This window comes from Pseudophryne corroboree (genome assembly GCF_028390025.1).
Source record: "Pseudophryne corroboree isolate aPseCor3 chromosome 3 unlocalized genomic scaffold, aPseCor3.hap2 SUPER_3_unloc_32, whole genome shotgun sequence".
Taxonomy (NCBI): Eukaryota; Metazoa; Chordata; class Amphibia; order Anura; family Myobatrachidae; genus Pseudophryne; species Pseudophryne corroboree.
The window spans coordinates 544,001-568,874 of NW_026967522.1; the positions used below are offsets into that span (position 1 = coordinate 544,001).

The window sequence follows — 24,874 nt, forward strand, 5'->3', positions numbered from 1 at the left end:
AGGAGACACATAGTGAATGAGTACAGTATATATATGTGATTATCAGATGATGTGTGTGTATATAGGGGGCCCCCATACCTGCTCTCCCCTGTACAATACATGACAGTCTCCTCTTACCCAGTGATGTGAGGGGCCGGTGATTCTCCATCATCACGTCCTTGTACAGACCCCTGTGTTCCTCTATATACTCCCCCTCCTGCATGGAGACATAGACAGTGACATCCTGACACCTTATAGGAACCTGACACCCACAGTGATACAGTCATCACCCAGACACATCCCCTGGTGTTACTGTAGAATGTCCCATTCCCAGCAGTCACCTCTCCAGTCATCACCCAGACACGTCCCCTGGTGTTACAGTATAATGCCCCATTCCCAGCAGTCACCTCTCCAGTCATCACCCAGACACATACCCTGGTGTTACTGTATAATGCCCCATTCCCAGCAGTCACCTGTCCAGTCATCACCCAGACACATCCCCTGGTGTTACTGTATAATGCCCCATTCCCAGGAGTCACCTTTTCCAGTCATCACCCAGACACATCCCCTGGTGTTACTGTATAATGCCCCATTCCCAGCAGTCACCTCTCCAGTCATCACCCGGACACATCCCCTGGTGTTACTGTATAATGTCCCATTCCCAGCAGTCACCCAGACACGTCCCCTGGTGTTACTGGATAATTCCCCATTCCCGGCAGTCACCTCTCCAGTCATCACCCAGACACATCCCCTGGTGTTACTGTATTATGTCCCATTCCTAGCAGTCACCTTTCCTGTCATCACCCAGACACGTCCCCTGGTGTTACTGTATAATGCCCCATTCCCAGCAGTCACCTCTCCAGTCATCACCCAGACACATCCCCTGGTGTTACTGTATTATGTCCCATTCCTAGCAGTCACCTTTCCTGTCATCACCCAGACACGTCCCCTGGTGTTACTGTATAATGCCCCATTCCCAGCAGTCACCTCTCCAGTCATCACCCAGACACATCCCCTGGTGTTACCGTATAGTGTCCCATTCCCAGCAGTTACCTCTCCAGTCATCACCCAGACGCATCCCCTGGTGTTACTATATAATGTCCCATCCCCAGCAGTCACCTTTTCCAGTCATCACCCAGACACATCCCCTGGTGTTACAGTATAATGTCCCATTACCAGCAGTCAACTCTCCAGTCATCACACAGACACATTCCCTGGTGTTACTGTATTATGTCCCATTCCTAGCAGTCACCTTTCCTGTCATCACCCAGACACGTCCCCTGGTGTTACTGTATAATGCCCCATTCCCAGCAGTCACCTCTCCAGTCATCACCCAGACACATCCCCTGGTGTTACTGTATTATGTCCCATTCCTAGCAGTCACCTTTCCTGTCATCACCCAGACACGTCCCCTGGTGTTACTGTATAATGCCCCATTCCCAGCAGTCACCTCTCCAGTCATCACCCAGACACATCCCCTGGTGTTACTGTATTATGTCCCATTCCTAGCAGTCACCTTTCCTGTCATCACCCAGACACGTCCCCTGGTGTTACTGTATAATGCCCCATTCCCAGCAGTCACCTCTCCAGTCATCACCCAGACACATCCCCTGGTGTTACCGTATAGTGTCCCATTCCCAGCAGTTACCTCTCCAGTCATCACCCAGACGCATCCCCTGGTGTTACTATATAATGTCCCATCCCCAGCAGTCACCTTTTCCAGTCATCACCCAGACACATCCCCTGGTGTTACAGTATAATGTCCCATTACCAGCAGTCAACTCTCCAGTCATCACACAGACACATTCCCTGGTGTTACTGTATTATGTCCCATTCCTAGCAGTCACCTTTCCTGTCATCACCCAGACACGTCCCCTGGTGTTACTGTATAATGCCCCATTCCCAGCAGTCACCTCTCCAGTCATCACCCAGACACATCCCCTGGTGTTACTGTATTATGTCCCATTCCTAGCAGTCACCTTTCCTGTCATCACCCAGACACGTCCCCTGGTGTTACTGTATAATGCCCCATTCCCAGCAGTCACCTCTCCAGTCATCACCCAGACACATCCCCTGGTGTTACCGTATAGTGTCCCATTCCCAGCAGTTACCTCTCCAGTCATCACCCAGACGCATCCCCTGGTGTTACTATATAATGTCCCATCCCCAGCAGTCACCTTTTCCAGTCATCACCCAGACACATCCCCTGGTGTTACAGTATAATGTCCCATTACCAGCAGTCAACTCTCCAGTCATCACACAGACACATTCCCTGGTGTTACTGTATTATGTCCCATTCCTAGCAGTCACCTTTCCTGTCATCACCCAGACACGTCCCCTGGTGTTACTGTATAATGTCCCATTCCCAGCAGTCACCTCTCTCCAGTCATCACCCAGACACATCCCCTGTTGTTACCGTATAATGTCCCATTCCCAGCAGTTACCTCTCCAGTCATCACCAGACACATTCCCTGGTGTTACTGTATAATGTCCCATTCCCAGCAGTCACCTCTCCAGTCAGCAGCTGAATTATCTTGTTAGGGAGTTCCAGGATCTTCTGGTCAATGTGTCTCATGTGTCAGTGAGTGAGGTGGAGGCACCGTGATGGGGCTCTGGGTCCTGCGCAGTCCTCCTGACACACGGGGATGGCTGCTCGGTGTCTCACACTCACCGGATGTCTTCTTCACTACTGTGTAACCCTGCGAAATGGGGGGAGACATCACTGTAAATACACACGGATCCCCTCACCTCCCCAGTCATGTCCCTGTATTATTAATATAGATATGTGATGTCACTGTGATGCTCCCAGTTCCCCTCACGTCCCCAGTCATGTCCCTGTATTATTACTATAGATATAAGTGATGTCACTGTGACACTCCCAGATCCCCTCACCTCCCCAGTCATGTCCCTGTATTATTACTATCGTACCAATAGACACGCTCATCCCAACCCACACAGTGCACCTGTCCTGTAACGGGCACACTTACCTCTGCATTATGATTACCTCCTTTCTACTCAATGTACCTACCAGACATACACACCAGGGACGTGCGGTGAGGTACATTTATCAGGAGGCACTGGCTAGTACAAGAGCCAGATTTACACACAATATATGAGCCCAAGGATTACACATAGGTGCAGCGGTATACACACGTGGGCATTATACACAGGTGCAGCGGTATACACACGTGGGCATTATACACAGGTGCAACGGTATACACACGTGGGCATTATACACAGGTGCAACGGTATACACACGTGGGCATTATACACAGGTGCAGCGGTATACACACGTGGGCATTATACACAGGTGCAGCGGTATACACACGTGGGCATTATACACAGGTGCAGCGGTATACACACGTGGGCATTATACACAGGTGCAGCGGTATACACACGTGGGCATTATACACAGGTGCAGCGGTATACACACGTGGGCATTATACACAGGTGCAGCGGTATACACACGTGGGCATTATACACAGGTGCAGCGGTATACACACGTGGGCATTATACACAGGTGCAGCGCTATACACACGTGGGCATTATACACAGGTGCAGCGCTATACACACGTGGGCATTATACACAGGTGCAGCGCTATACACACGTGGGCATTATACACAGGTGCAGCGCTATACACACGTGGGCATTATACACAGGTGCAGCGCTATACACACGTGGGCATTATACACAGGTGCAGCGCTATACACACGTGGGCATTATACACAGGTGCAGCGCTATACACACGTGGGCTATATACACAGGTGCAGCGGTATACACACGTGGGCTATATACACAGGTGCAGCGGTATACACACGTGGGCTATATACACAGGTGCAGCGGTATACACACGTGGGCTATATACACAGGTGCAGAGGTATACACACGTGGGCATTATACACAGGTGCAGCGCTATACACACGTGGGCATTATACACAGGTGCAGCGGTATACACACGTGGGCATTATACACAGGTGCAGCGGTATACACACGTGGGCATTATACACAGGTGCAGCGGTATACACACGTGGGCATTATACACAGGTGCAGCGGTATACACACGTGGGCATTATACACAGGTGCAGCGCTATACACACGTGGGCATTATACACAGGTGCAGCGCTATACACACGTGGGCATTATACACAGGTGCAGCGCTATACACACGTGGGCATTATACACAGGTGCAGCGCTATACACACGTGGGCTATATACACAGGTGCAGCGGTATACACACGTGGGCTATATACACAGGTGCAGCGGTATACACACGTGGGCTATATACACAGGTGCAGCGGTATACACACGTGGGCTATATACACAGGTGCAGAGGTATACACACATGGGCTATATACACAGGTGCAGAGGTATACACACGTGGGCTATATACACAGGTGCAGAGGTATACACACGTGGGCTATATACACAGGTGCAGTGGTATACACACGTGGGCATTATACACACGTGGGCATTAGACACAGGTGCAGTAGTATACACACGTGGGCATTAGACACAGGTGCAGTGGTATATAAATGTGGGCATTAGACAGGTGCAGTGGTATATACATGTGGGCACTATACACAGTTGCAGAGGTATATACATGTGGACATTATACACAGGTGCAGCAGTTTATACACATCTGGGCATTATACACAGGAGGAGTAGTATAAATTTGGTGAGTGCGGGTAAGGTAGGTGGAGGAGGGGGGGGGGGGGGGAGCACTGCCTCACCTACCATAGAATTTTTACTTTAGACTTTTGACTACAGAAATGATTAGAATAATACAAAGATGATATTTATATGTTCTTTGTATTTTTTATATACTGTATACAGTCTAAACTGGGGCGTATATGTTAGTATGACAGGAAAAGCTCCGTCTCCCCGCACGTCACTGATACACAGGTACACCCAACCCCGTGTGTGCGGAGCGTTCTACCCTCACTTCTGCTGTGCACACTTCTCCCACCACAACCTAACTGTGATGTGTGCGCATCCTACCCTCACTGATGTGCCTACTGGTCACACACCCCACCCCCATGCAGCTACAATCACACATCCCACCCTCACTATGCTGTGCCTGCTGGTTATACCCCCAATGCAGCCACCGGTTACGCAACCTCACCCCCATGCAGCCACAAGGTCACACAACTCCTCCCTCATGCAGCCACCGGTCACGCAACTCCTCCCCCATGCAGCCACCAGTCACGCCGACAGGTGACGGCCAGGGGGAGAGGGGGGGGGGGAGGCGGGAACGACAGGTGACGGCCGGGGGGGGGGGGGGGACACACAGGTGACGGCCGGGGGAGGCGGGTGGCGGGGAAACGACAGGTGACGGGGTGGGTTTGAAACGACAGCTGACGGCCAGGGGGGCGGGGGAGAACGACGACAGGTGACGATCAGGGGTGGGGGAACGACAGGTGACGGCCATGGGGGGGGAACGCCAAGTGACAGTCAGGGGGGACGGCAGGTGATGAAAAGGGGGTGGCAGGAGAGGAAGATGCGTCAGGGTACAGCCAGGCAGATGGAGGAGAGGCAGGTGATGAGTAGGGGGCTGCAGGTGAGGCAGCAGGGTACAAGCAGGAGAGCCAGGTGACGGACATGTGGGTGGCAGGAGATGCAGGTGGTGAAAGATGACGGGCAGGGGGTGGTAGAAGGGGCAATGGAGGAAAGGTACAGGCAGAGAGGCACAGGCAAGACAGGCGGTGGCAGGTGAAAGACAGCGGGTGGTAGTAGAGGCAGGTTACAGGCAGGAAAGTGGCAGGTGATGGGCAGGGGGGTGGTAGGAGAGGCAGGTGGTGGCAGGTGACAGACAGGGGGTGGTAGGAGAGGCAGGGGGCAGCAGGAGTGTCAGGCAACTGGCAAGCGGCTGCAGACGACTGGCAGGGTACAGGACAGGGTGGTAGGGTATAGACTGAGGACGGCAGGTGGTGGCAAGAGAGACGGGTGACAGATGGGGTGGTAGGGTACAGGCAGGGGGTGGAAGGAGCGGTGGGTGGCAGGGTACAGAAGGGTACAGGCAGGGGGTGGCAGGTAAAGGCGGGTGACAAACAGGGAGTGGCAGATGACATGCAAGGGATGGCATAAGAGGTGGGTGACATGCAGGGGGTGGCAGGAGAGGTGGGTGACATGAGAGGCAGGTGACATACAGGGAGGGGCAGATGACAGGCAGTGGATGGCATGAGAAGTGGATGACAGACAGGGGGTGGTAAGGTACAGGACAGGGTGGTAGGGTATAGACTGGGGGCGGAAGGAGAGGCAGGTGGTTGGGTACAGGCAGGGGGTGGCAGGAGTGGTGAGTGACAGGCAGTGGGTGGCAGGGTACAGGCAGGAGGTGGAAGGAAAGGTGGGTGACAGGAGTGGTGGGTGACAGGCAGCGAGTGGCAGGGGCGTCAGCAGAGGCAGGTGACATACAGGGAGTAACAGATGACAGGCAGGGGATGGCATGAGAGGTGGGTGACAGGCAGGAGTGGAAGGGTAGAGGCAGGGGGTGGCAGGAGAGGCGGGTGACAGACGGGGTGGTAAGGTACAGGCAGGGGGTAGCAGGTGACAGGCAGGGGGCAGCAGGTGAGGGGGCATTAGGACAATGTCAGGGGCCGCAGGTGAGGGGGCATTAGGACAATGTCAGGGGCCGCAGGTGAGGGGGCATTAGGACAATGTCAGGGGCAGCAGGTGAGGGGGCATTAGGACAATGTCAGGGGCAGCAGGTGAGGGGCATTAGGAGAATGCAGGGGCAGCAGGTGAGGGGGCATTAGGACAATGTCAGGGGCGGCAAGTGAGGGGGCATTAGGACAATGTCAGGGGCGGCAGGTGAGGGGGCATTAGGACAATGTCAGGGGCGGCAGGTGAGGGGGCATTAGGACAATGTCAGGGGCCGCAGGTGAGGGGGCATTAGGACAATGTCAGGGGCAGCAGGTGAGGGGGCATTAGGACGTCAGGGGCCGCAGGTGAGGGGGCATTAGGACAATGTCAGGGGCAGCAGGTGAGGGGGCATTAGGAGAATGTCAGGGGCCGCAGGTGAGGGGGCATTAGGAGAATATAGGGGCCGCAGGTGAGGGGGCATTAGGAGAATATAGGGGCCGCAGGTGAGGGGGCATTAGGACAATGTCAGGGGCCGCAGGTGAGGGGGCATTAGGACAATGTCAGGGGCCGCAGGTGAGGGGGCATTAGGACAATGTCAGGGGCCGCAGGTGAGGGGGCATTAGGACAATGTCAGGGGCCGCAGGTGAGGGGGCATTAGGACAATGTCAGGGGCCGCAGGTGAGGGGGCATTAGGACAATGTCAGGGGCCGCAGGTGAGGGGGCATTAGGACAATGTCAGGGGCCGCAGGTGAGGGGGCATTAGGACAATGTCAGGGGCCGCAGGTGAGGGGGCATTAGGACAATGTCAGGGGCCGCAGGTGAGGGGGCATTAGGGCAATGTCAGGGGCAGCAGGTGAGGGGGCATTAGGGCAATGTCAGGGGCAGCAGGTGAGGGGGCATTAGGGCAATGTCAGGGGCAGCAGGTGAGGGGGCTTTAGGGCAATGTCAGGGGCCGCAGGTGAGGGGGCATTAGGGCAATGTCAGGGGCCGCAGGTGAGGGGGCATTAGGGCAATGTCAGGGGCCGCAGGTGAGGGGGCATTAGGGCAATGTCAGGGGCCGCAGGTGAGGGGGCATTAGGGCAATGTCAGGGGCCGCAGGTGAGGGGGCATTAGGAGAATGTCAGGGGAAGGAGAGGGGGTAATAGGATAGGTTGGGGGCAGGGGAGGGGGTATTGGGAGAGGATGGGGGCAGGAGAGGGGGTATTGGGAGAGGATGGGGGCAGGAGAGGGGGTATTAGGAGAGGATGGGGCAGGAGAGGGGGTATTAGGAGAGGATGGGGGCAGGAGAGGGGGTATTAGGAGAGGATGGGGGCAGGAGAGGGGGTATTAGGAGAGGATGGGGGCAGGAGAGGATGGGGGCAGGAGAGGGGGTATTAGGAGAGGGGGTATTAGGAGAGGATGGGGGCAGGAGAGGGGGTATTAGGAGAGGATGGGGGCAGGAGAGGGGGTATTAGGAGAGGATGGGGGCAGGAGAGGGGGTATTAGGAGAGGATGGGGGCAGGAGAGGGGGTATTAGGAGAGGATGGGGGCAGGAGAGGATGGGGGCAGGAGAGGGGGTATTAGGAGAGGGGGTATTAGGAGAGGATGGGGGCAGGAGAGGGGGTATTAGGAGAGGATGGGGGCAGGAGAGGGGGTATTAGGAGAGGATGGGGGCAGGAGAGGGGGTATTAGGAGAGGTGGGGGCAGGAGAGGGGGTATTAGGAGGGTTGGGGCAGGAGAGGGGGTATTAGGAGGGTTGGGGCAGGAGAGGGGGTATTAGGAGAGGTTGGGGCAGGAGAGGGGGTATTAGGAGAGGGGGTATTAAGAGAGGATGGGGGCAGGAGAGGGGGTATTAGGAGAGGTGGGGGCAGGAGAGGGGGTATTAGGAGGGTTGGGGCAGGAGAGGGGGTATTAGGAGAGGATGGGGGCAGGAGAGGGGGTATTAGGAGAGGATGGGGGCAGGAGAGGGGGTATTAGGAGAGGATGGGGGCAGGAGAGGGGGTATTAGGAGGGTTGGGGCAGGAGAGGGGGTATTAGGAGAGGATGGGGGCAGGAGAGGGGGTATTAGGAGAGGATGGGGGCAGGAGAGGGGGTATTAGGAGAGGATGGGGCAGGAGAGGGGGTATTAGGAGAGGATGGGGTAGGAGAGGGGGTATTAGGAGAAGATGGGGTAGGAGAGGGGGTATTAGGAGAGGATGGGGTAGGAGAGGGGGTATTAGGAGAGGATGGGGGCAGGAGAGGGAGTATTAGGAGAGGGGGTATTAGGAGAGGATGGGGGCAGGAGAGGGGGGTATTAGGAGAGAATAGGGCAGGAGAGGGGGTATTAGGAGAGGTTGGGGCAGGAGAGGGGTATTAGGTGAGGTTGGGGGCAAGAGAGGGGGTATTAGGAGAGGATGGGGCAGGAGAGGGGGTATTAGGAGAGATGGGGGCAGGAGAGAGGGTATTAGGAGAGGTTGGGGGCAGGAGAGGGGGTATTAGGAGAGGATGGGGGCAGGAGAGGGGGTATTAGGAGAGGTGGGGGCAGGAGAGGGGGTATTAGGAGAGGATGGGGCAGGAGAGGGGGTATTAGGAGAGGATGGGGGAAGGAGAGGGGGTATTAGGAGAGGATGGGGGCAGGAGAGGGGGTATTAGGAGAGGTTGGGGCAGGAGACAGGTGGGATGAGGGGACATTACCTGGAGGATAAGGCAGCAGCTCACACCCTGGCCTGGACGGAGAAATGTGTTCAGGAAGTGGGCGGGACGGCATTTCCGTGGGATCGTCAGCATAACGCATGGGATTATGGGTAGTGAATACCACGGTAACTCAGCAACCAGGAGCAGCCCCGCCCACTCACTGCTTATAGGCCGCAGCTTCCAGTCACTATCACACTCAGCCCCGCCCTTACTCCCTCTCATAGGCCGCAATGCTCTGTCACTCATTTACCTCCAGCCCGCCCACTCATTGCCCATTGGATGCAGCTTCTCTTCACACAACAACCTCTCCCTGCCCGCCCACTCTCCCGCCCATTGGCCGCCGTATCCTATCACTCTCCTGCTGTACATTGGCCGCGGCCACGCCCACTCTGCTGCTCATAAATCGCAGCTTCCAGTCACAGTTACACCCAGCCCCGCCCTCTCTCCCTCTCATAGGTCGCAATGCCCCGTCACTCAACTATCTCCAGCTCCGCCCACAGCACGCAGATTCCCGTCACTCAGCCATCATTAGCCCCGCCTACTCTCTGGCCCCGGCTCCCTGTTACGTCATTATCAGAGCTCAGACTCATTCCCACAAGGCAGCAGGAGCAGAGAGCAGCCATTGCTGTGTCTGGCAGCAGGTAATGATATTATTATTATTATTCTATAGGCTGAGCAGCTCTGGTGTCAGGTTCTGTACTACAGGGGGAGCAGCCTCTGGTGCCTTGTTATAGTGCAGCTGGAGCAGCCTCTGGTGCTGCATTATCCCTGTACAGGTGGCTGACACTCTAGTGTCCTATTACTGTAATACAGGTAGCGCAGACCCCGCCGCTACCGTAATACAGGTGGTGCAGACCCCGCCGTTACCGTAATACAGGTGTCGCAGACCCCACCGTTACCGTAATACAGGTGGCTCAGACCCCGCCGTTACCGTAATACAGGTGGCGCAGACCCTGCCGTTACCGTAATACAGGTGACACAGCCCCCGCCGTTACCGTAATACAGGTGGCGCAGTCCCCACTGTTACCGTAATACAGGTGGCGCAGACCCCGCCGTTACTGTAATACAGGTGACACAGCCCCCGCCGTTACCGTAATACAGGTGGCGCAGTCCCCACTGTTACCGTAATACAGGTGGCGCAGACCCCGCCGTTACCGTAATACAGGTGGCGCAGACCCCGCCGTTACCGTAATACAGGTGGCGCAGACCCCGTCTTTACCGTAATACAGGTGGCGCAAGACCGCACCGTTACCGTAATACAGGTGACGCAGCCCCCGCCGTTACCGTAATACAGGTGGCGCAGACCCCGCCGTTACCGTAATACAGGTGGCACAGAACCCGCCGTTATCGTAATACATGTGGCGCAGACCCCACCGTTACCGTAATACAGGTGACACAGCCCCCGCCGTTACCGTAATACAGGTGGCGCAGACCCCACCGTTACCGTAATACAGGTGGCGCAGTCCCCACTGTTACCGTAATACAGGTGGCGCAGACCCCGCCGTTACCGTAATACAGGTGGCGCAGACCCCGTCGTTACCGTAATACAGGTGGCGCAAGACCGCACCGTTACCGTAATACAGGTGGCGCAGTCCCCACTGTTACCGTAATACAGATGGCGCACATCCCGCCTTTACAGTGATTCAGGTAGCACAGAACCCGCCGTTACTGTAATTCTATAAACGGGACATTACAGGTGTTGTGTCCTGTGGCATTGTACTATACAGGTGGAGCGGCATATGTTGTATTAATATTCAGTGGAGCTGTATTAAAATACAGGGGAGTGGCATGTGTTGTCCTACTGTACAGGGGGAGCGACCTGGGGCATCCTCCTATACGGGGTAGTGGATTATGACATCCTACTATACAGGGGGAGCAGCCTGTGTTGCCCTTTTATACAGGGTAAGTGGCCTGTGGTGTCTTGTTACTTTTATTATATAGGGTGAGCGACATGTATTGTCTTTCTATACAGAAGGAGTGGCCTGTGTTGTCATATTACAGGGGTAGCATCCTGTACTGTCATAGTATACAGGGGGAGTGGCCTGTGTTGTCATAATATACAAGTGGAGAGACCTGTGGTGTCTTGTTACTATTATTATATAGGGTGGGCGGAATGTATTTTCTTTCTATACAGAATGCGTGGCCTGTGTTGTCATAATATACAGGGGCAGCGGCCTGTGTTGTCATAATATACAGGGGTAGCATCCTGTGTTGTCATAGTATACAGGGGGAGCGGCATGTGTTGTCATAATATACAGGGGCAGCGGCATGTGTTGTCATAATATACAGGGGCAGCGGCCTGTGTTGTCATAATATACAGGGGTAGCTATCTGTGCTGTCATAGTATACAGGGGCTGCGGCCTGTGTTGTCATAGTATACAGGGGTCGCTTCCTGTGCTGTCATAGTATACAGGGGGAGCGACCTGTGTTATATTTATTAGCAGTTTCTTATATAGCGCAGCATATTCTGTTGCGCTTTACAATTAGAACAGCAGTAATAGAACAAAACTGGGTAAAAACAGACAGACATAGAGGTAGGAAGGTCCTGCTCGCAAGCTTACAATCTATAGGGAAATAGGCATTGATACACAAGGATAGATGCTACCTGTTGCATAATGGTCCACCAGCTTGCCAGTTTCTTAATGGGTTGTATGATATGATCACCCAGCGATGAGATGAGGTACAGACTGAGAACAGCAGAGGACCCAAGACTGAGCCTTGCGTTACTCCAACTGATAGAGGTAGAGAAGAAGAGGTAGAATCAGAGAAGTAAACACTGAAAGAGCGATTAGATAGGTAGGATGAGAACCAGGAGAGGGCTGTGTCCTGAAGACCTAAAGATTGTAGTAATTGAGAAGAGAGTGGTCAACAGTGTCATAAGCAGCAGAGAGATCTAGAAGAATGAGTAGTGTGTAATGGCCTTTAGATCTAGCAGTGACTAGATCATTCACTACTATGGTCAGCGCCGTCTCTGTGGAGTGTTGGGCATGAAAGCCTGACTGAAGTGGGTCCAATAAGTTGTGGGAGTTAAGAAAGTGTGTTAGGCGAGTGTAGGCAAGTCTCTCAAGTAGCTTGGAGGGACTGGGTAGCTGAGAAATGGGACGGTAGTTAGAGAGTGTGTTTGGGTCAGAGGTGTGTTTTTTTAGTAATGGGAGTAATCACTGCATGCTTAAACAGAGAAGGAAAGATACCAGTAGAGAGAGAGATTACAGATTTTAGTTAAGGTTGGGATAAGCACAGGAGACAAAGTTTTACTGACCTGTGAGGGTATAGGATCAAGAGGAGAATGTTGATACTTCATCTTCACTTGTGGGATCAAATGAAGAGAAAGTGCCAGAGGGTTCAGGTAGGGAATTGAGCAGGTCACTGGCTAAGGAAGAGCATACCATTTCATCTCAGATTTTATCAACCTTATCCTTGAAGTAGGAGGCAAGTTCTTGTGCACTGATACACAAAACACTATTATTTGCAGCGCCTGCATCAATTAAATAAAATCAGAAAAAATATTTAAAAAAATTCATTGGTGGGGACAATGCTTGGTATACGTTCACCAATATATAGGAGTTGTGTATTGCTCCAATTAGGAATAACTACATGAAAGAAATATGATAGGGGCGCTCATATATCAAAACACTGTACCCAACAAGATAACAGCCATGGAGTCCCAATAGTTATTAAAATGACTTTATTATAAATAACAAATACTTTTGTATCTGTATATATTGCTATTAAATATTAACTATTCTTGTACAATTGTGTAGCAATTTCATAACACTTGTATAATTAATTAACAGTACTTACAGAGTCATATAAAAAGCATCTAGAAACCAAATACATATATTAATGTAATTGTTCAGTGGTAATATGTCCAATATATCCAACCGGGCGTCCCCGGAAAGAAAATATTGGTTGTGGCTTAAAAACAACTGCTGGAAGATAAAAACACGTTTATATGCCAAGCCCAGGTGGGTGCCGGCGCGGAACTGATGAGAAGAGAACCGTCAAGTCCATTGGTGGAAAATCCGTTATGCGCTTGATGTATATTCTCCTCCAGGATTACGTCACCTCTTCCACTATAGCTGGATTGTATGGGTAACGGTCCCAAGATGTTAACACTGTTGATAGAAGCGGCGTGTGGACCGTGTCCACAGCGGAGATGGAATTGCCGCTAAATAGTGAAGATCTCGTGGTGGATATATAAACCATAGTCAATTTTTCAGACTGGGGGCAGTTTGGATTCCCGTCTCTTATATGGGACTTGAGGTGACTCGTACCTTGTTTGTGCTGCCGCTACAGCTTTATCGTTGGGCTGATTGGCCCTGGGATATGGGCGCTGTTGGTAATGTCAGCATGTGAACCGCTGTATAAGGCCGTATGGTGAGAGTCCCGTGGTGGATGATATAAGCTGCAGGGGGATTAGCTTCCTGACTCCCATGCAGGGCTTGAGATGGATTGATCGGTAACATTCAAACAGGGCCGGTATATGGAGTAACCACCTGGACTGGTTTGTGCTGTTGTAGGCACTGATAGTAGCTAGTGGGGGAGGTGAGGGAGGGTAAAGAAGTGATTTAAATGTATTAAAAAGTTGCTTGGGGTTGGTGGCATGAGAAGAGATGAGAGACTGGAAATATGTTTGGCAGTGTCCAGGGCCTGATGATAGGAGTGGTAGGTGGTCTTGTATCTGAGGATTCTGAGATTTACGCCACTGACGTTCTACTTTACATGACAGTTTTTGTAGGTGTCTTGTTGATTTAGAGTTCCATGGTTGGCATCTAAGCCTATGTAGAGTGTGATGGGTAGCTGGAGCCACTTCATCAAGAGTATGATGGGTAGCTGGAGCCTCTCTAGGGTCTTGTGCAGGTGGGATACAGCAGTGTCAGGTGTGGTAAATGTAGGGATTGGTGAGAGCAGTTGTTGCAGAGAAATGGAAAGTTGGTGAAAATGTATATTGTTAGTATTTCTGCGGGTTAGAGGAGGCTTGCTAGGTTATAGTGTCATAGAATTTAGAGTAATAGAAGAGATTGTGAAGGTGATCAGGTTGTGATCAGAGAGAGGGAAAGGAGTGTTAATGAATTCAGAAACTGGGCAGAGCCTGGTGAACACAACATCAAGGTAGTGGCCCTCCTGGTGAGTAGAGGAGTCAGACCATTGGGTGAGGCCAAGAGAGGAGGTTAGAGAGAAGAGTTTGGAGGCATGAACAGATTGTGGACTGTCAAGAGCTATATTGAAATCCCCCATAATGATGGTGGAGATGTCAGAGGATAAGATGCGTAGAAGCCAGGCAGAAAAATCTTCTAGAAATTGTTATTCGAGTTGCCCAGGAGGGCAATAGATAGCTGCAAAATGCAGAGAAAAGATTTGAAAATCCTGATAGAGTGAACTTCAAATGATGTGAGTGCGAGTGATGGAACCTGAGGTAGAACAGTGTATGTGAAAAATTGGAACAGTAAGATTCCAACCCCACCACCTTTACTATTACCAGGCCTGGGGGTGTGTGTGTGAAGTGGAAACCACCGTGTGACAGTGCTGCAGGGGAGGCTGTGTCTGATTGTGTGAGCCAGGTTTCTGTTATAGCCAGCAGATTAAAGTTGTGAGAGATAAAGAGGTCATGGATGGATGGCAATTTGTTACAAACAGAGCGTGCATTCCATAAGCCACATTTTAGTGACTTGGAGGGGGATGGAAGACACGTGATATTTATGAGGTTAGATGGATTTCTATGTTGTTTTGAGATAGCTGAGTGTGAGAGGGACAGGTGGTTTGGGGCCTGGATTTGGTGATATGGCACCAGCTAATAAAAGCAGAAGAGTGAGATAAATATTGGTGGATGTTTGCGAGTGTTTATTCTAGTGGCCAATTGTGGTTGTCAAAGTACTTGTAGAGAAGTAAGTATAAAGCTCATGAGTGGTTAGAAGAGGGGAGTGGAGAATAGAAGCTGTAATGTGCACAGAGGGGTGAGTTTTAGGGTGAGTGTAGAATGTGTTACATTTGGTGAGAATTCCATGAATTGAAATAAGAAACAGTAGTTTGATGAACATGCTGTGGTCGTTTGTGAGATAAAAGTTCTTTAAGTAAATTACCTTTCCTTAATGGTGCTCAATGTTTGTTCAACTGTTTATTTAACTGTTCGGATAACACACTTCTTAATTCCACACTTATTAAATTCCACGCAAGCTACCCCCAGAAAGCTGACCCCTTGACATTACACAGTGACACCAGGGGATGTGTCTGGGTGATGACTGGAGAGATGACTGCTGGGAATGGGGCATTATACAGTAACACCAGGGGATGCGTCTGGGTGATGACTGGAGAGGTAACTGCTGGGAATGAGACACTATACGGTAACACCAGGGGATGTGTCTGGGTGATGACTGGAGAGGTGACTGCTGGGAATGGGGCATTATACAGTAACACCAGGGGATGTGTCTGGGTGATGACTGGAGAGGTGACTGCTGGGAATGGGACATTATCAGTAACACCAGGAGACGTGTCTGGGTGATGACTGGAGAGGTGACTGCTGGGAATGGGACATTATACAGTAACACTAAGGGATGTGTCTGGGTGATGACTGGAGAGGTGACTGCTGGGAATGGGGCATTATACAGTAACACCAGGGAATGTGTCTGGGTGATGACTGGAGAGGTGACTGCTGGGAATGGTACATTATACAGTAACACCATGGGACGTGTTTGGGTTATGACTGGAGAGGTGACTGCTGGGAATGGTACATTATACAGTAACACCAGGGAACGTGTCTGGGTGATGACTGGAGAGGTGACTGCTGGGAATGGGGTATTATACAGTAACACCAGGGAATGTATCTGGGTGATGACTGGAGAGGTGACTGCTGGGAATGGAACATTATACAGTAACACCGGGGGACGTGTCTAGGTGATGACTGGAGAGGTGACTGCTGGGAATGGGGCATTATACAGTAACACCAGGGGATGTGTCTGGGTGATGACTGGAGAGGTAACTGCTGGGAATGGGACATTATACAGTAACACCAGGGGATGTGTCTGGGTGATGACTGGAGAGGTGACTGCTGGGAATGGGACATTATACAGTAACACCAGGGGACATGTCTGGGTGATGACTGGAGAGGTGACTTCTGGGAATGGGGCATTATACAGTAACACCAGGGGACGTGTCCGGGTGATGACTGGAGAGGTGACTGCTGGGAATGGGACATTATACAGTAACACCAGGGGATGTGTCTGGGTGATGACTGGAGAGGTGACTGCTGGGAATGGGGCATTATACAGTAACACCAGGGGATGTGTCTGGGTGATGACTGGAGAGGTGACTGCTGGGAATGGGACATTATACAGTAACACCGGGGGATGTGTCTGGGTGATGACTGGAGAGGTGACTGCTGGGAATGGGACATTATACAGTAACACTAGGGAACGTGTCTGGGTGATGACTGGAGAGGTGACTGCTGGGAATGGGACATTATACAGTAACACCAGGGGATGTGTCTGGGTGATGACTGGAGAGGTGACTGCTGGGAATGGGACATTATACAGTAACACGAGGGGACGTGTCTGGGTGATGACTGGAGAGGTGACTGCTGGGAATGGTACATTATACAGTAACACCAGGGGACGTGTCTGGGTGATGACTGGAGAGGTGACTGCTGGGAATGGGACATTATACAGTAACACCAGGGAACGTGTCTGGGTGATGACTGGAGAGGTGACTGCTGGGAATGGGACATTATACAGTAACACCGGGGGATGTGTCTGGGCGATGACTGGAGAGGTGACTGCTGGGAATGGGGCATTATACAGTAACACCAGGGGATGTGTCTGGGTGATGACTGGAGAGGTGACTGCTGGGAATGGGGTATTATACAGTAACACCAGTGGATGTGTCTGGGTGATGACTGGAGAGGTGACTGCTGGGAATGGGGCATTATACAGTAACACCGGGGGATGTGTCTGGGTGATGACTGGAGAGGTGACTGCTGGGAATGGGACATTATACAGTAACACCAGGGGACGTGTCTGGGTGATGACTGTATCACTGTGTGTATCAGGTTCCTATAAGGTGTCAGGATGTCACTGTCTATGTCTCCATGCAGGAGGGGGAGTATGCAGAGGAACACAGGGGTCTGTACAAGGACGTGATGATGGAGAATCACCGGCCCCTCACATCACTGGGTAAGAGGAGACTGTCATGTAATGTACAGTGGAGAGCAGGTATGGGGGCCCCTATATACACACATCATCTGATAATCACATATATACACTGTACTCAGTCACTGTGTGTCTCCTACAGATGGACCCAGTAACAGAGATACCCCAGAGAGATGTCCCCGTCCTCTGTATTCCCAGGATTGTACAGAGGAGAATCACAGGACCCCACAGGAGGATCAGGTAGGTGGGATTTAGGGTCTCACCAATATACCAAAGTGACTGTCACTATATGATCTGTAGAGGAGCTGTGTGTCTTATACACTGATATTATACTGTTTCACCCTTAGTTTAAGCTAACACTATGCAAATGCCATTGTATTATTTTCTCATACGTCCTAGAGGATGCTGGGGTCACATCAAGAACCTTGGGGTATAGACGGGATCCACAGGAAACATGGGCACTTTAAGACTTTCAAAGGTGTGTGAACTGGCTCCTCCCTCTATGCCCGTCCTCCAGACTCCAGTTTAGAATATGTGCCCAGGCAGACTGGATGCACACTGAGGAGCTCTACTGAGTTTCTCTGAAAATACTTTATGTTAGGTTTATTATTTTCAGGGAGCACTGCTGGCAACAGTCTCCCTGCTTCGTGGGACTGAGGGGAGAGAAGTCAGATCTACTTCTGTGAGTTTAAAGGCTCTGCTTCTTTGGCTACAGGACACCATTAGCTCCTGAGAGTCTGATCGCTAGGTACGCCTAGATGCTCGTTCCCAGAGCCCGCCGTCACCCCCCTTGCAGAGCCAGAAGTCAGAAGACAGGCGAGTAGAAGATGATCAGAAGACTTCAGTGACGGCTTTGAGGTAGCGCACAGTGGCCGCGCTGCGCGCCATGCTCCCACACTCAGAGGCACTGCAAGCTGCGGGGGGGGGGCAGCAATTTAACCACAAAATAACTGACTGGCAGGAGCAAACATGGTGCCAGGGCACTGTCCGGACCCCCGCCAGTATAAAAAAGTTTAAAAAAGAGCGGGTCTGAAGCGGGCCATTATGGTGGCGGGGCTTAGCCCTCACAGCACACAGCCCGGCGCCATTTTCTCTACACAGGCTGCAGAGACGCTGGTCCTTCCTCACACTGCTGTACAAGTAACAAGGTGCAAAACGGGGAGGGGGGGGGGGGCACAGTGATTTTGATGCATTGTATGTAATTTATAAAAGCGCTGCAGGTCTGTGACATTTTCTGTAGTATTTTCAGACCGGGTTTGGGCGCTGGGGTGTGAGTTGGCAATATCTCCCTCTGTGTCTCTCTGACAGGCTTTACTGTGGGTCTGTCCCCTATATGCGTCTGTGGGTGGTGGGTGCACGTGTGTCGGTATGTCTGAGGCGGAGTGCTCTTCCCAGGAGGAGACTATGTCAGGGACACAAACGGCTGTGGGAGTGACCCTATCGGCACCGCCGACACCTGATTGGGTGAATGTTTTGAGTGCTTTGAATGATAAATAAAAGATTGGATAAATCTGAGTCCCAGAACCAGGCTTGGAAGAAATCCGTAGAGGATGTGTTGTTTCAAGTCCAGACCCCCTCGGGGTCACAAAAACGTTCATTTGCCCAGCTGACAGACAGGGATACCGACACGGACACTGACTCAAGTGTCAACTATAGTGATGCCAGATTAGAACCAAAACTGGCAAAGAGCATTCAGTACATGATTGTGGCAATAAAAGACGTGTTACATATCACTGAGGACCCTACTGTTCCTGATGCTAGGGTCTGTATGTATAAAGGAAAGAAACCTGAGGTAACATTTCCTCTCATGAACTGAACACGCTTTGTGAAAAGGTTTGGAAAAGTCCTGACAGAAAGTTTCAGATTCCCAAAAGGATTGTAATGGCGTATCCGTTTCCCTCTGGGGATAGGGAAAAATGGGAGTCACCCCCCATTGTGGACAAAGCTCTGTCACGGCTGTCCAAAAAGGTGGCTCTCCCGTCCCCTGACACGGCAGCCCTAAAGGATCCTGCGGATCGTAGGCAGGAAAATACATTGAAATCCATTTATGTCACCACGGGTACGCTACTCAGACCAGCCATTGCATCTGCGTGGGTGAGCAGTGCTATCGAAAAATGGGCAGATAACCTGTCGTCTGAATTGGATACCCTAGATAGGAATAGCATTCTTCTGACACTGGGTCATATCAGGGACGCTGCAGTCTACCTAAAAGAAGCTGCGAGAGATATTGGCCTCTTGGGATCAAGGGAGAGCATTGTGGATTCATCAATGGAATGCTGATGCTGACTCTAAGAAAGCTATGGAGTCTCCACCGTATAATGGTGGTGTGTTGTTTGGTGACGGCTTCGCTGATTTGGTATCTACGGCTACCACGGGTAAATCATAATTTTTACCTTATGTTCCTGCATAACAAAAGAAAACACCACTATCGGATGCAGTCCTTTCGGCCCAATAAATACAGAAAAGGCAGAGGGTCTTCCTTCCTTGCTACTAGAGGAAAGGAAAAAGGTAAACGATCACCGGCCGTGGCCGGTTCCCTGGAGCAGAAGTCCTTCCTGGCTTCTGCCAAGTCCACCACATGACGCTGGGACTACTCTGCGGAAGTCTGCACCAGTGGAAGCATGTCTCAGGCTCTTCAGTCAGTTCTGGGCTCATGGGTTTTGGAAATAGTGTGCATGTGGTACAAACTGGAGTTTCAAGACGTCCCCCCTCACCGATTTTTCAAATCAGCCTTACCAGCTTCTCTTCTAGACAGGGAGGTGGTATGCGCCGCAATACAAAAATTGTGTCACAATCAAGTCATAGTCAGGGTTCCTCCGTCGCAACAGAGAGAAGGCTTTTATTCGAGCCTGTTCGTGGTCCCTAAGCCAGATGGCTCAGTCAGACCAATCCTGAACCTCAAATCCCTCAATTTCTACCTAAAAAAATTAAAATTCAAGATGGAATCTCTCCGGGCAGTGATATCCAGTCTGGAGGAGGGGGATTTTATGGTGTCAGTAGACATAAAGGATGCCTACTTGCATGTTCCCATTTATTTCCCACATCAGGCTTACCTGAGGTTCGCAGTTCGGGATTGTCATTACCAATTTCAGACGTTGCCATTTGGTCTGTCCACGGCTCCGAGGGTTTTTACCAAAGTAATGGCCGAAATGATGGTTCTCCTACGCAAACAAGGAGTCAAGATTATCCCGTACTTGGACGATCTCCTGATAAAGGCGAGATCCAGGGACCAATTGATGCAGAACATTATGCTCTCCCTGACAATTCTGCAGCAACATGGTTGGCTCCTAAACGTGCCAAAATCACAGTTGGTTCCGACGAGACGGCTGTCGTTTTTGGGAATGATTCTGGACACAGAATTACAGAAAATCTTTCTTCCAGTGGAAAAGACTCTGGAACTTCAATGTCTGGTCAAACAATTGCTGAAACCAGCAAGAGTATCGATGCACTCGGTTGCTGGGAAAGATGGTGGCAGCCTACGAGGCCATTCAGTTTGGCAGATTCCATGCCAGAGTGTTACAGTGGGACCTGTTGGACAAGTGGTCCGGGTCCCATCTGCACATGCACTGAAGGATAACCCTGTCTTCCAAGACCAGAATCTCACTCCTGTGGTGGCTGCACAGCTCTCACCCCCTAGAGGTACGCAGGTTCGGGATCCAGGACTGAATCTTAGTGACCACGGATGAGAGTCTCCGAGGCTGGGGAGCAGTCACGCAGGGGGAAAGCTTCCAGGGAAGATGGTCAAGCCAGGAAATGTGTCTACACATAAACGTTCTGGAGTTAAGGGCCATTCACAATGGCCTTCTGCAAGCGAACATCTTCGTAATCGGCCCGTCTTGATTCAGTCGGACAACATAACAGCAGTAGCGTACATAAACCGCCAGGACGGAACAAAGTGCAGAGCAGCAATAGCAGAGGCCACAAAGGTGCTCCGTTGGGCGGAAAGGCATACAAGCGCTCTGTCAGCGATCTTCATTCCAGGAGTGGACAACTGGGAAGCAGACTTCCTCAGCAGACACAATCTCCATCCGGGAGAGTGGGGTCTTCATCAAGAGGTCTTTGCAGAAGTGACAAGTCTTTAAGGGAATTCCTCAAATAGACATGATGGCGTCTCGCCTCAACAAGAAACTTCAGAGATATTGTTCCAGGTCAAGAGACCCTCAAGCAATAGCAGTGGATGCCCTAGTGACACCGTGGGTGTTTCAGTTGGTGTACGTGTTTCTTCCGCTTCCACTCATTCCAAAAGTGATAAAGAGCATAAGAAGAACAAAGGTTCTAGCGATCCTCATTGTTCCAGACTGGCCAAGAAGGGTTTGGTATCCGGATCTTCTGGAATTACTCGTAGGAGATCCCTGGCCTCTTCCTCTGGGGGAGGATCAGTTACAGCAGGTGCGTGTTCCAAGACTTACCGCAACTTCGTTTGACGGCTTGGAGGTTGAACGCCGGATCCTAGCCCGGAAGGGTATTCCCGAGGAACTTATCCCCACTCTTATTCAGGCCAGGAAGGGAGTAACGTCTAAACATTACCACCGTATTTGGAGAAAATACGTGTCTTGGTGTGAATCCAGGAAGGTTCCTACGGAAGACTTTCAGCTAGTACGTTTTCTCCATTTTCTACAAGTCGGTATGGATGCAGGCCTTAAGTGGGCTCAATTAAAGTTCAAATTTCAGCCTTATCGGTTTTCTTCCAAAAACAATTGGCCTCTCTTCCAGAAGTTCAGACCTTCGTGAAAGGAGTGTTGCACATCCAACCTCCCTTTGTGCCCCCTGTGGCACCGTGGGATCTTAACGTGGTGTTGCAATTCCTGCAATCTCATTGGTTTGAACCTTTGCAGAAGGTAGAGTTAAAATTTCTTACTTGGAAACTGGTCATGCTGTTGGCCTTGGCATCCGCAAGGTGGGTGTCTGAATTGGCGGCCTTGTCTCACAAGACCCCTTATTTGATCTTTCATGAAGATAGAGCAGAATTGAGGACTCGTCAGCAGTTTCTGCCGAAAGTGGTTTCGACGTTACGCTTGAACCAACCTATTTTGGTGCCAGTGGCTACTGACGCCTTGCTGGAATCAAAGTTTCTCGATGTAGTAAGAGCTTTGAAAATTTATGTCGCTAGAATAGCTCAGTTTAGGAAAACGGAGGCTCTGTTTGTCCTGTATGCTCACGATAAAATTGGGGCTCCTGCTTCCAAGCAGACTATTGCGCGCTGGATCTGTCCTACGATTCAGCAGGCTCATTCTATGGCTGGATTGCCGTTACCAAAATCGGTAAAGGCCCATTCTACCAGAAAGGTGGGCTCGTCCTGGGCGGCTGCCCGGGGGGTCTCGGCATTACAACTTTGCTGAGCAGCTACTTGGTCGGGTTCAAACACCTTTGCGAAGTTCTACAAGTTTGATACCCTGGCTAATGAGGACCTCATGTTTGGTCATTCGGTGCTGCAGAGTCATCCTCACTCTCCCGCCCGTTCTAGTGCTTTGGTATAACCCCATGGTTCTTGATGTGACCCCAGCATCCTCTAGGACGTATGAGAAAATAGGATTTTAATACCTACCGGTAAATCCTTTTCTCTTAGTCCGTAGAGGATGCTGGGCGCCCGTCCCAGTGCGTACTGTATCTGCAGTTTTTAGTTGTGGTTACACACATGTTGTGTTACGTTTATAGTCGGTCTGTTGCTGATGATGTTCATGCCGTTGACTTGCGTTGTGTTAAATGCCATGTTGCACGGCGTGCTTGAGGTGTGAGCTGGTATGTATCTCACCTTAGTTTAACAATAAATCCTTTTCCTTGAAATGTCCGTCTCTCTGGGCACAGTTCCTATAACTGGAGTCTGGAGGAGGGGCATAGAGAGAGGAGTCCGTTCACACCCCTTTGAAAGTCTTAAAGTACCCATGTCTCCTGTGGATCCCATCTATACCCCATGGTTCTTGATGTGACCCCAGCATCCTCTACGGACTAAGAGAAAAGGATTTACCGGTAGGTATTAAAATCCTATTTTTTGGGTAATTTAGGAAGAATGTCTGATATAAAGGCAGAAGATATAGAGGGAGAAGAAGAGACGTATGTGACTGATATAAAGGCAGAAGATATAGAGGGAGAAGAAGAGACGTATATGACTGATATGAAGGCAGAAGATACAGAGAGAGAAGATGAGACGTATGTGACTGATATGAAGGCAGAAGATATAGAGGGAGAAGAAGAGACGTATGTGAGGGGTGATCAGCAGTGTAAGGAGGAGGAGATCCCTACAGATATCAGCACAGGTGAGTAATAAACACTTATTACAGAAGTCACATATTCTCCTTGCTCAGTCACTACAGCAATCTCTTATCCTACACCCTCCTCCTCCATCAGCCCTGTTGTCAGTTGGGAGACTCTAACACAAGGCTATCCATGACAAATATCACATGTAGAGAGTTATTACACACAAACTAGAATGTTATGAAAAGTAACAAGCAGAAGTTTATTATTAGTGATTATATATAAATGTGTATATAATATAATTAGTATTGTTTTTTGTGGAGTGCCTAATTTATATGCATTTTGTTAGATGATGCAGGTATGAAATATTTCCTGCTATACAGTAGACCTGAGCTCACCAAATACAATTCGTATAAGATTCAGAAATAAAATGAAATTTGAATCTAGAACTTCAAGTAAAACAGATTAAAAGCTTATCACAAGTACATATCTGTATAATCATAAGACAAGCATTTTGCACTTGTTGTCACCCTTGCATGGGCGGGCTTGTTCTTATCCACTCCAATTCACTCTAAATCAACCAACGCGTTTCTTCAATAGTGACTTCTTCAGGGGTGTTTTCTGTTAAAGGCTTTATCCTCAAATATCAGTTGTGTAGACCTGAAATAATTGTGTAACCTTCAGACAGTAATTGTGGACTTGTTCATGATGAACACATTCCTAATTACTTGTGAATAATAGTTCCTGCTCTGTGCAGTTCTGAGGTTATGACTTTAGGGAATGTAATGGCCAGATCCAATATTGCTCAATCTAAGGTCTCCCAGTAGCCTTACTACATACATAAATGTGTCTTGCACTCACTATATTAACTAACCATAATAAACAGTGGCGTTTTAGTTCATGTATTGCTCAATGCATTTAAGCCTGCAGCCCCCGACAAGGGACCCCACTATACTGCAGGTCCTACTCTATTGCCCAAAATAATTACCATAAAAACAGCTATAGCATTAGTGTTAACCTTTAGGTATGCGCTCAGCGGTGGAACAGTGACCGAAGGCTTGGATTGGTTTTAAGAGCACCAGTCTGACGTGCCACCACATCTCACGTGGCCCTCCAGTTCACCAGATCTGGGACTGTGGGACTGTTTGGCTGGGTCCGGCATTGTACTGTTGGTGCAGTTCCTGGTGCGTTTGGAACGATTGGTGGTTGCTAGGCGACCTAAATGCCTGTGGTCCCGATTTGTCATGATTACTTTCGCCCACTGTTCCGCCGCTGAGATTCTTGGTGTCCATGCTTCTTTCACTGTAGATGGATACTACTCATGGTCTAC

The 24,874-nt window shown here is 50.5% G+C and overlaps 1 protein-coding gene across 1 annotated transcript in view; it reads right to left on the reverse strand.

The window, feature by feature from the left end:
* Window positions 1-24,874, reverse strand: part of LOC134984041 (uncharacterized) — a 198,076-nt gene that overhangs the window by 24,158 nt on the left and 149,044 nt on the right. The window lies entirely within an intron of this gene.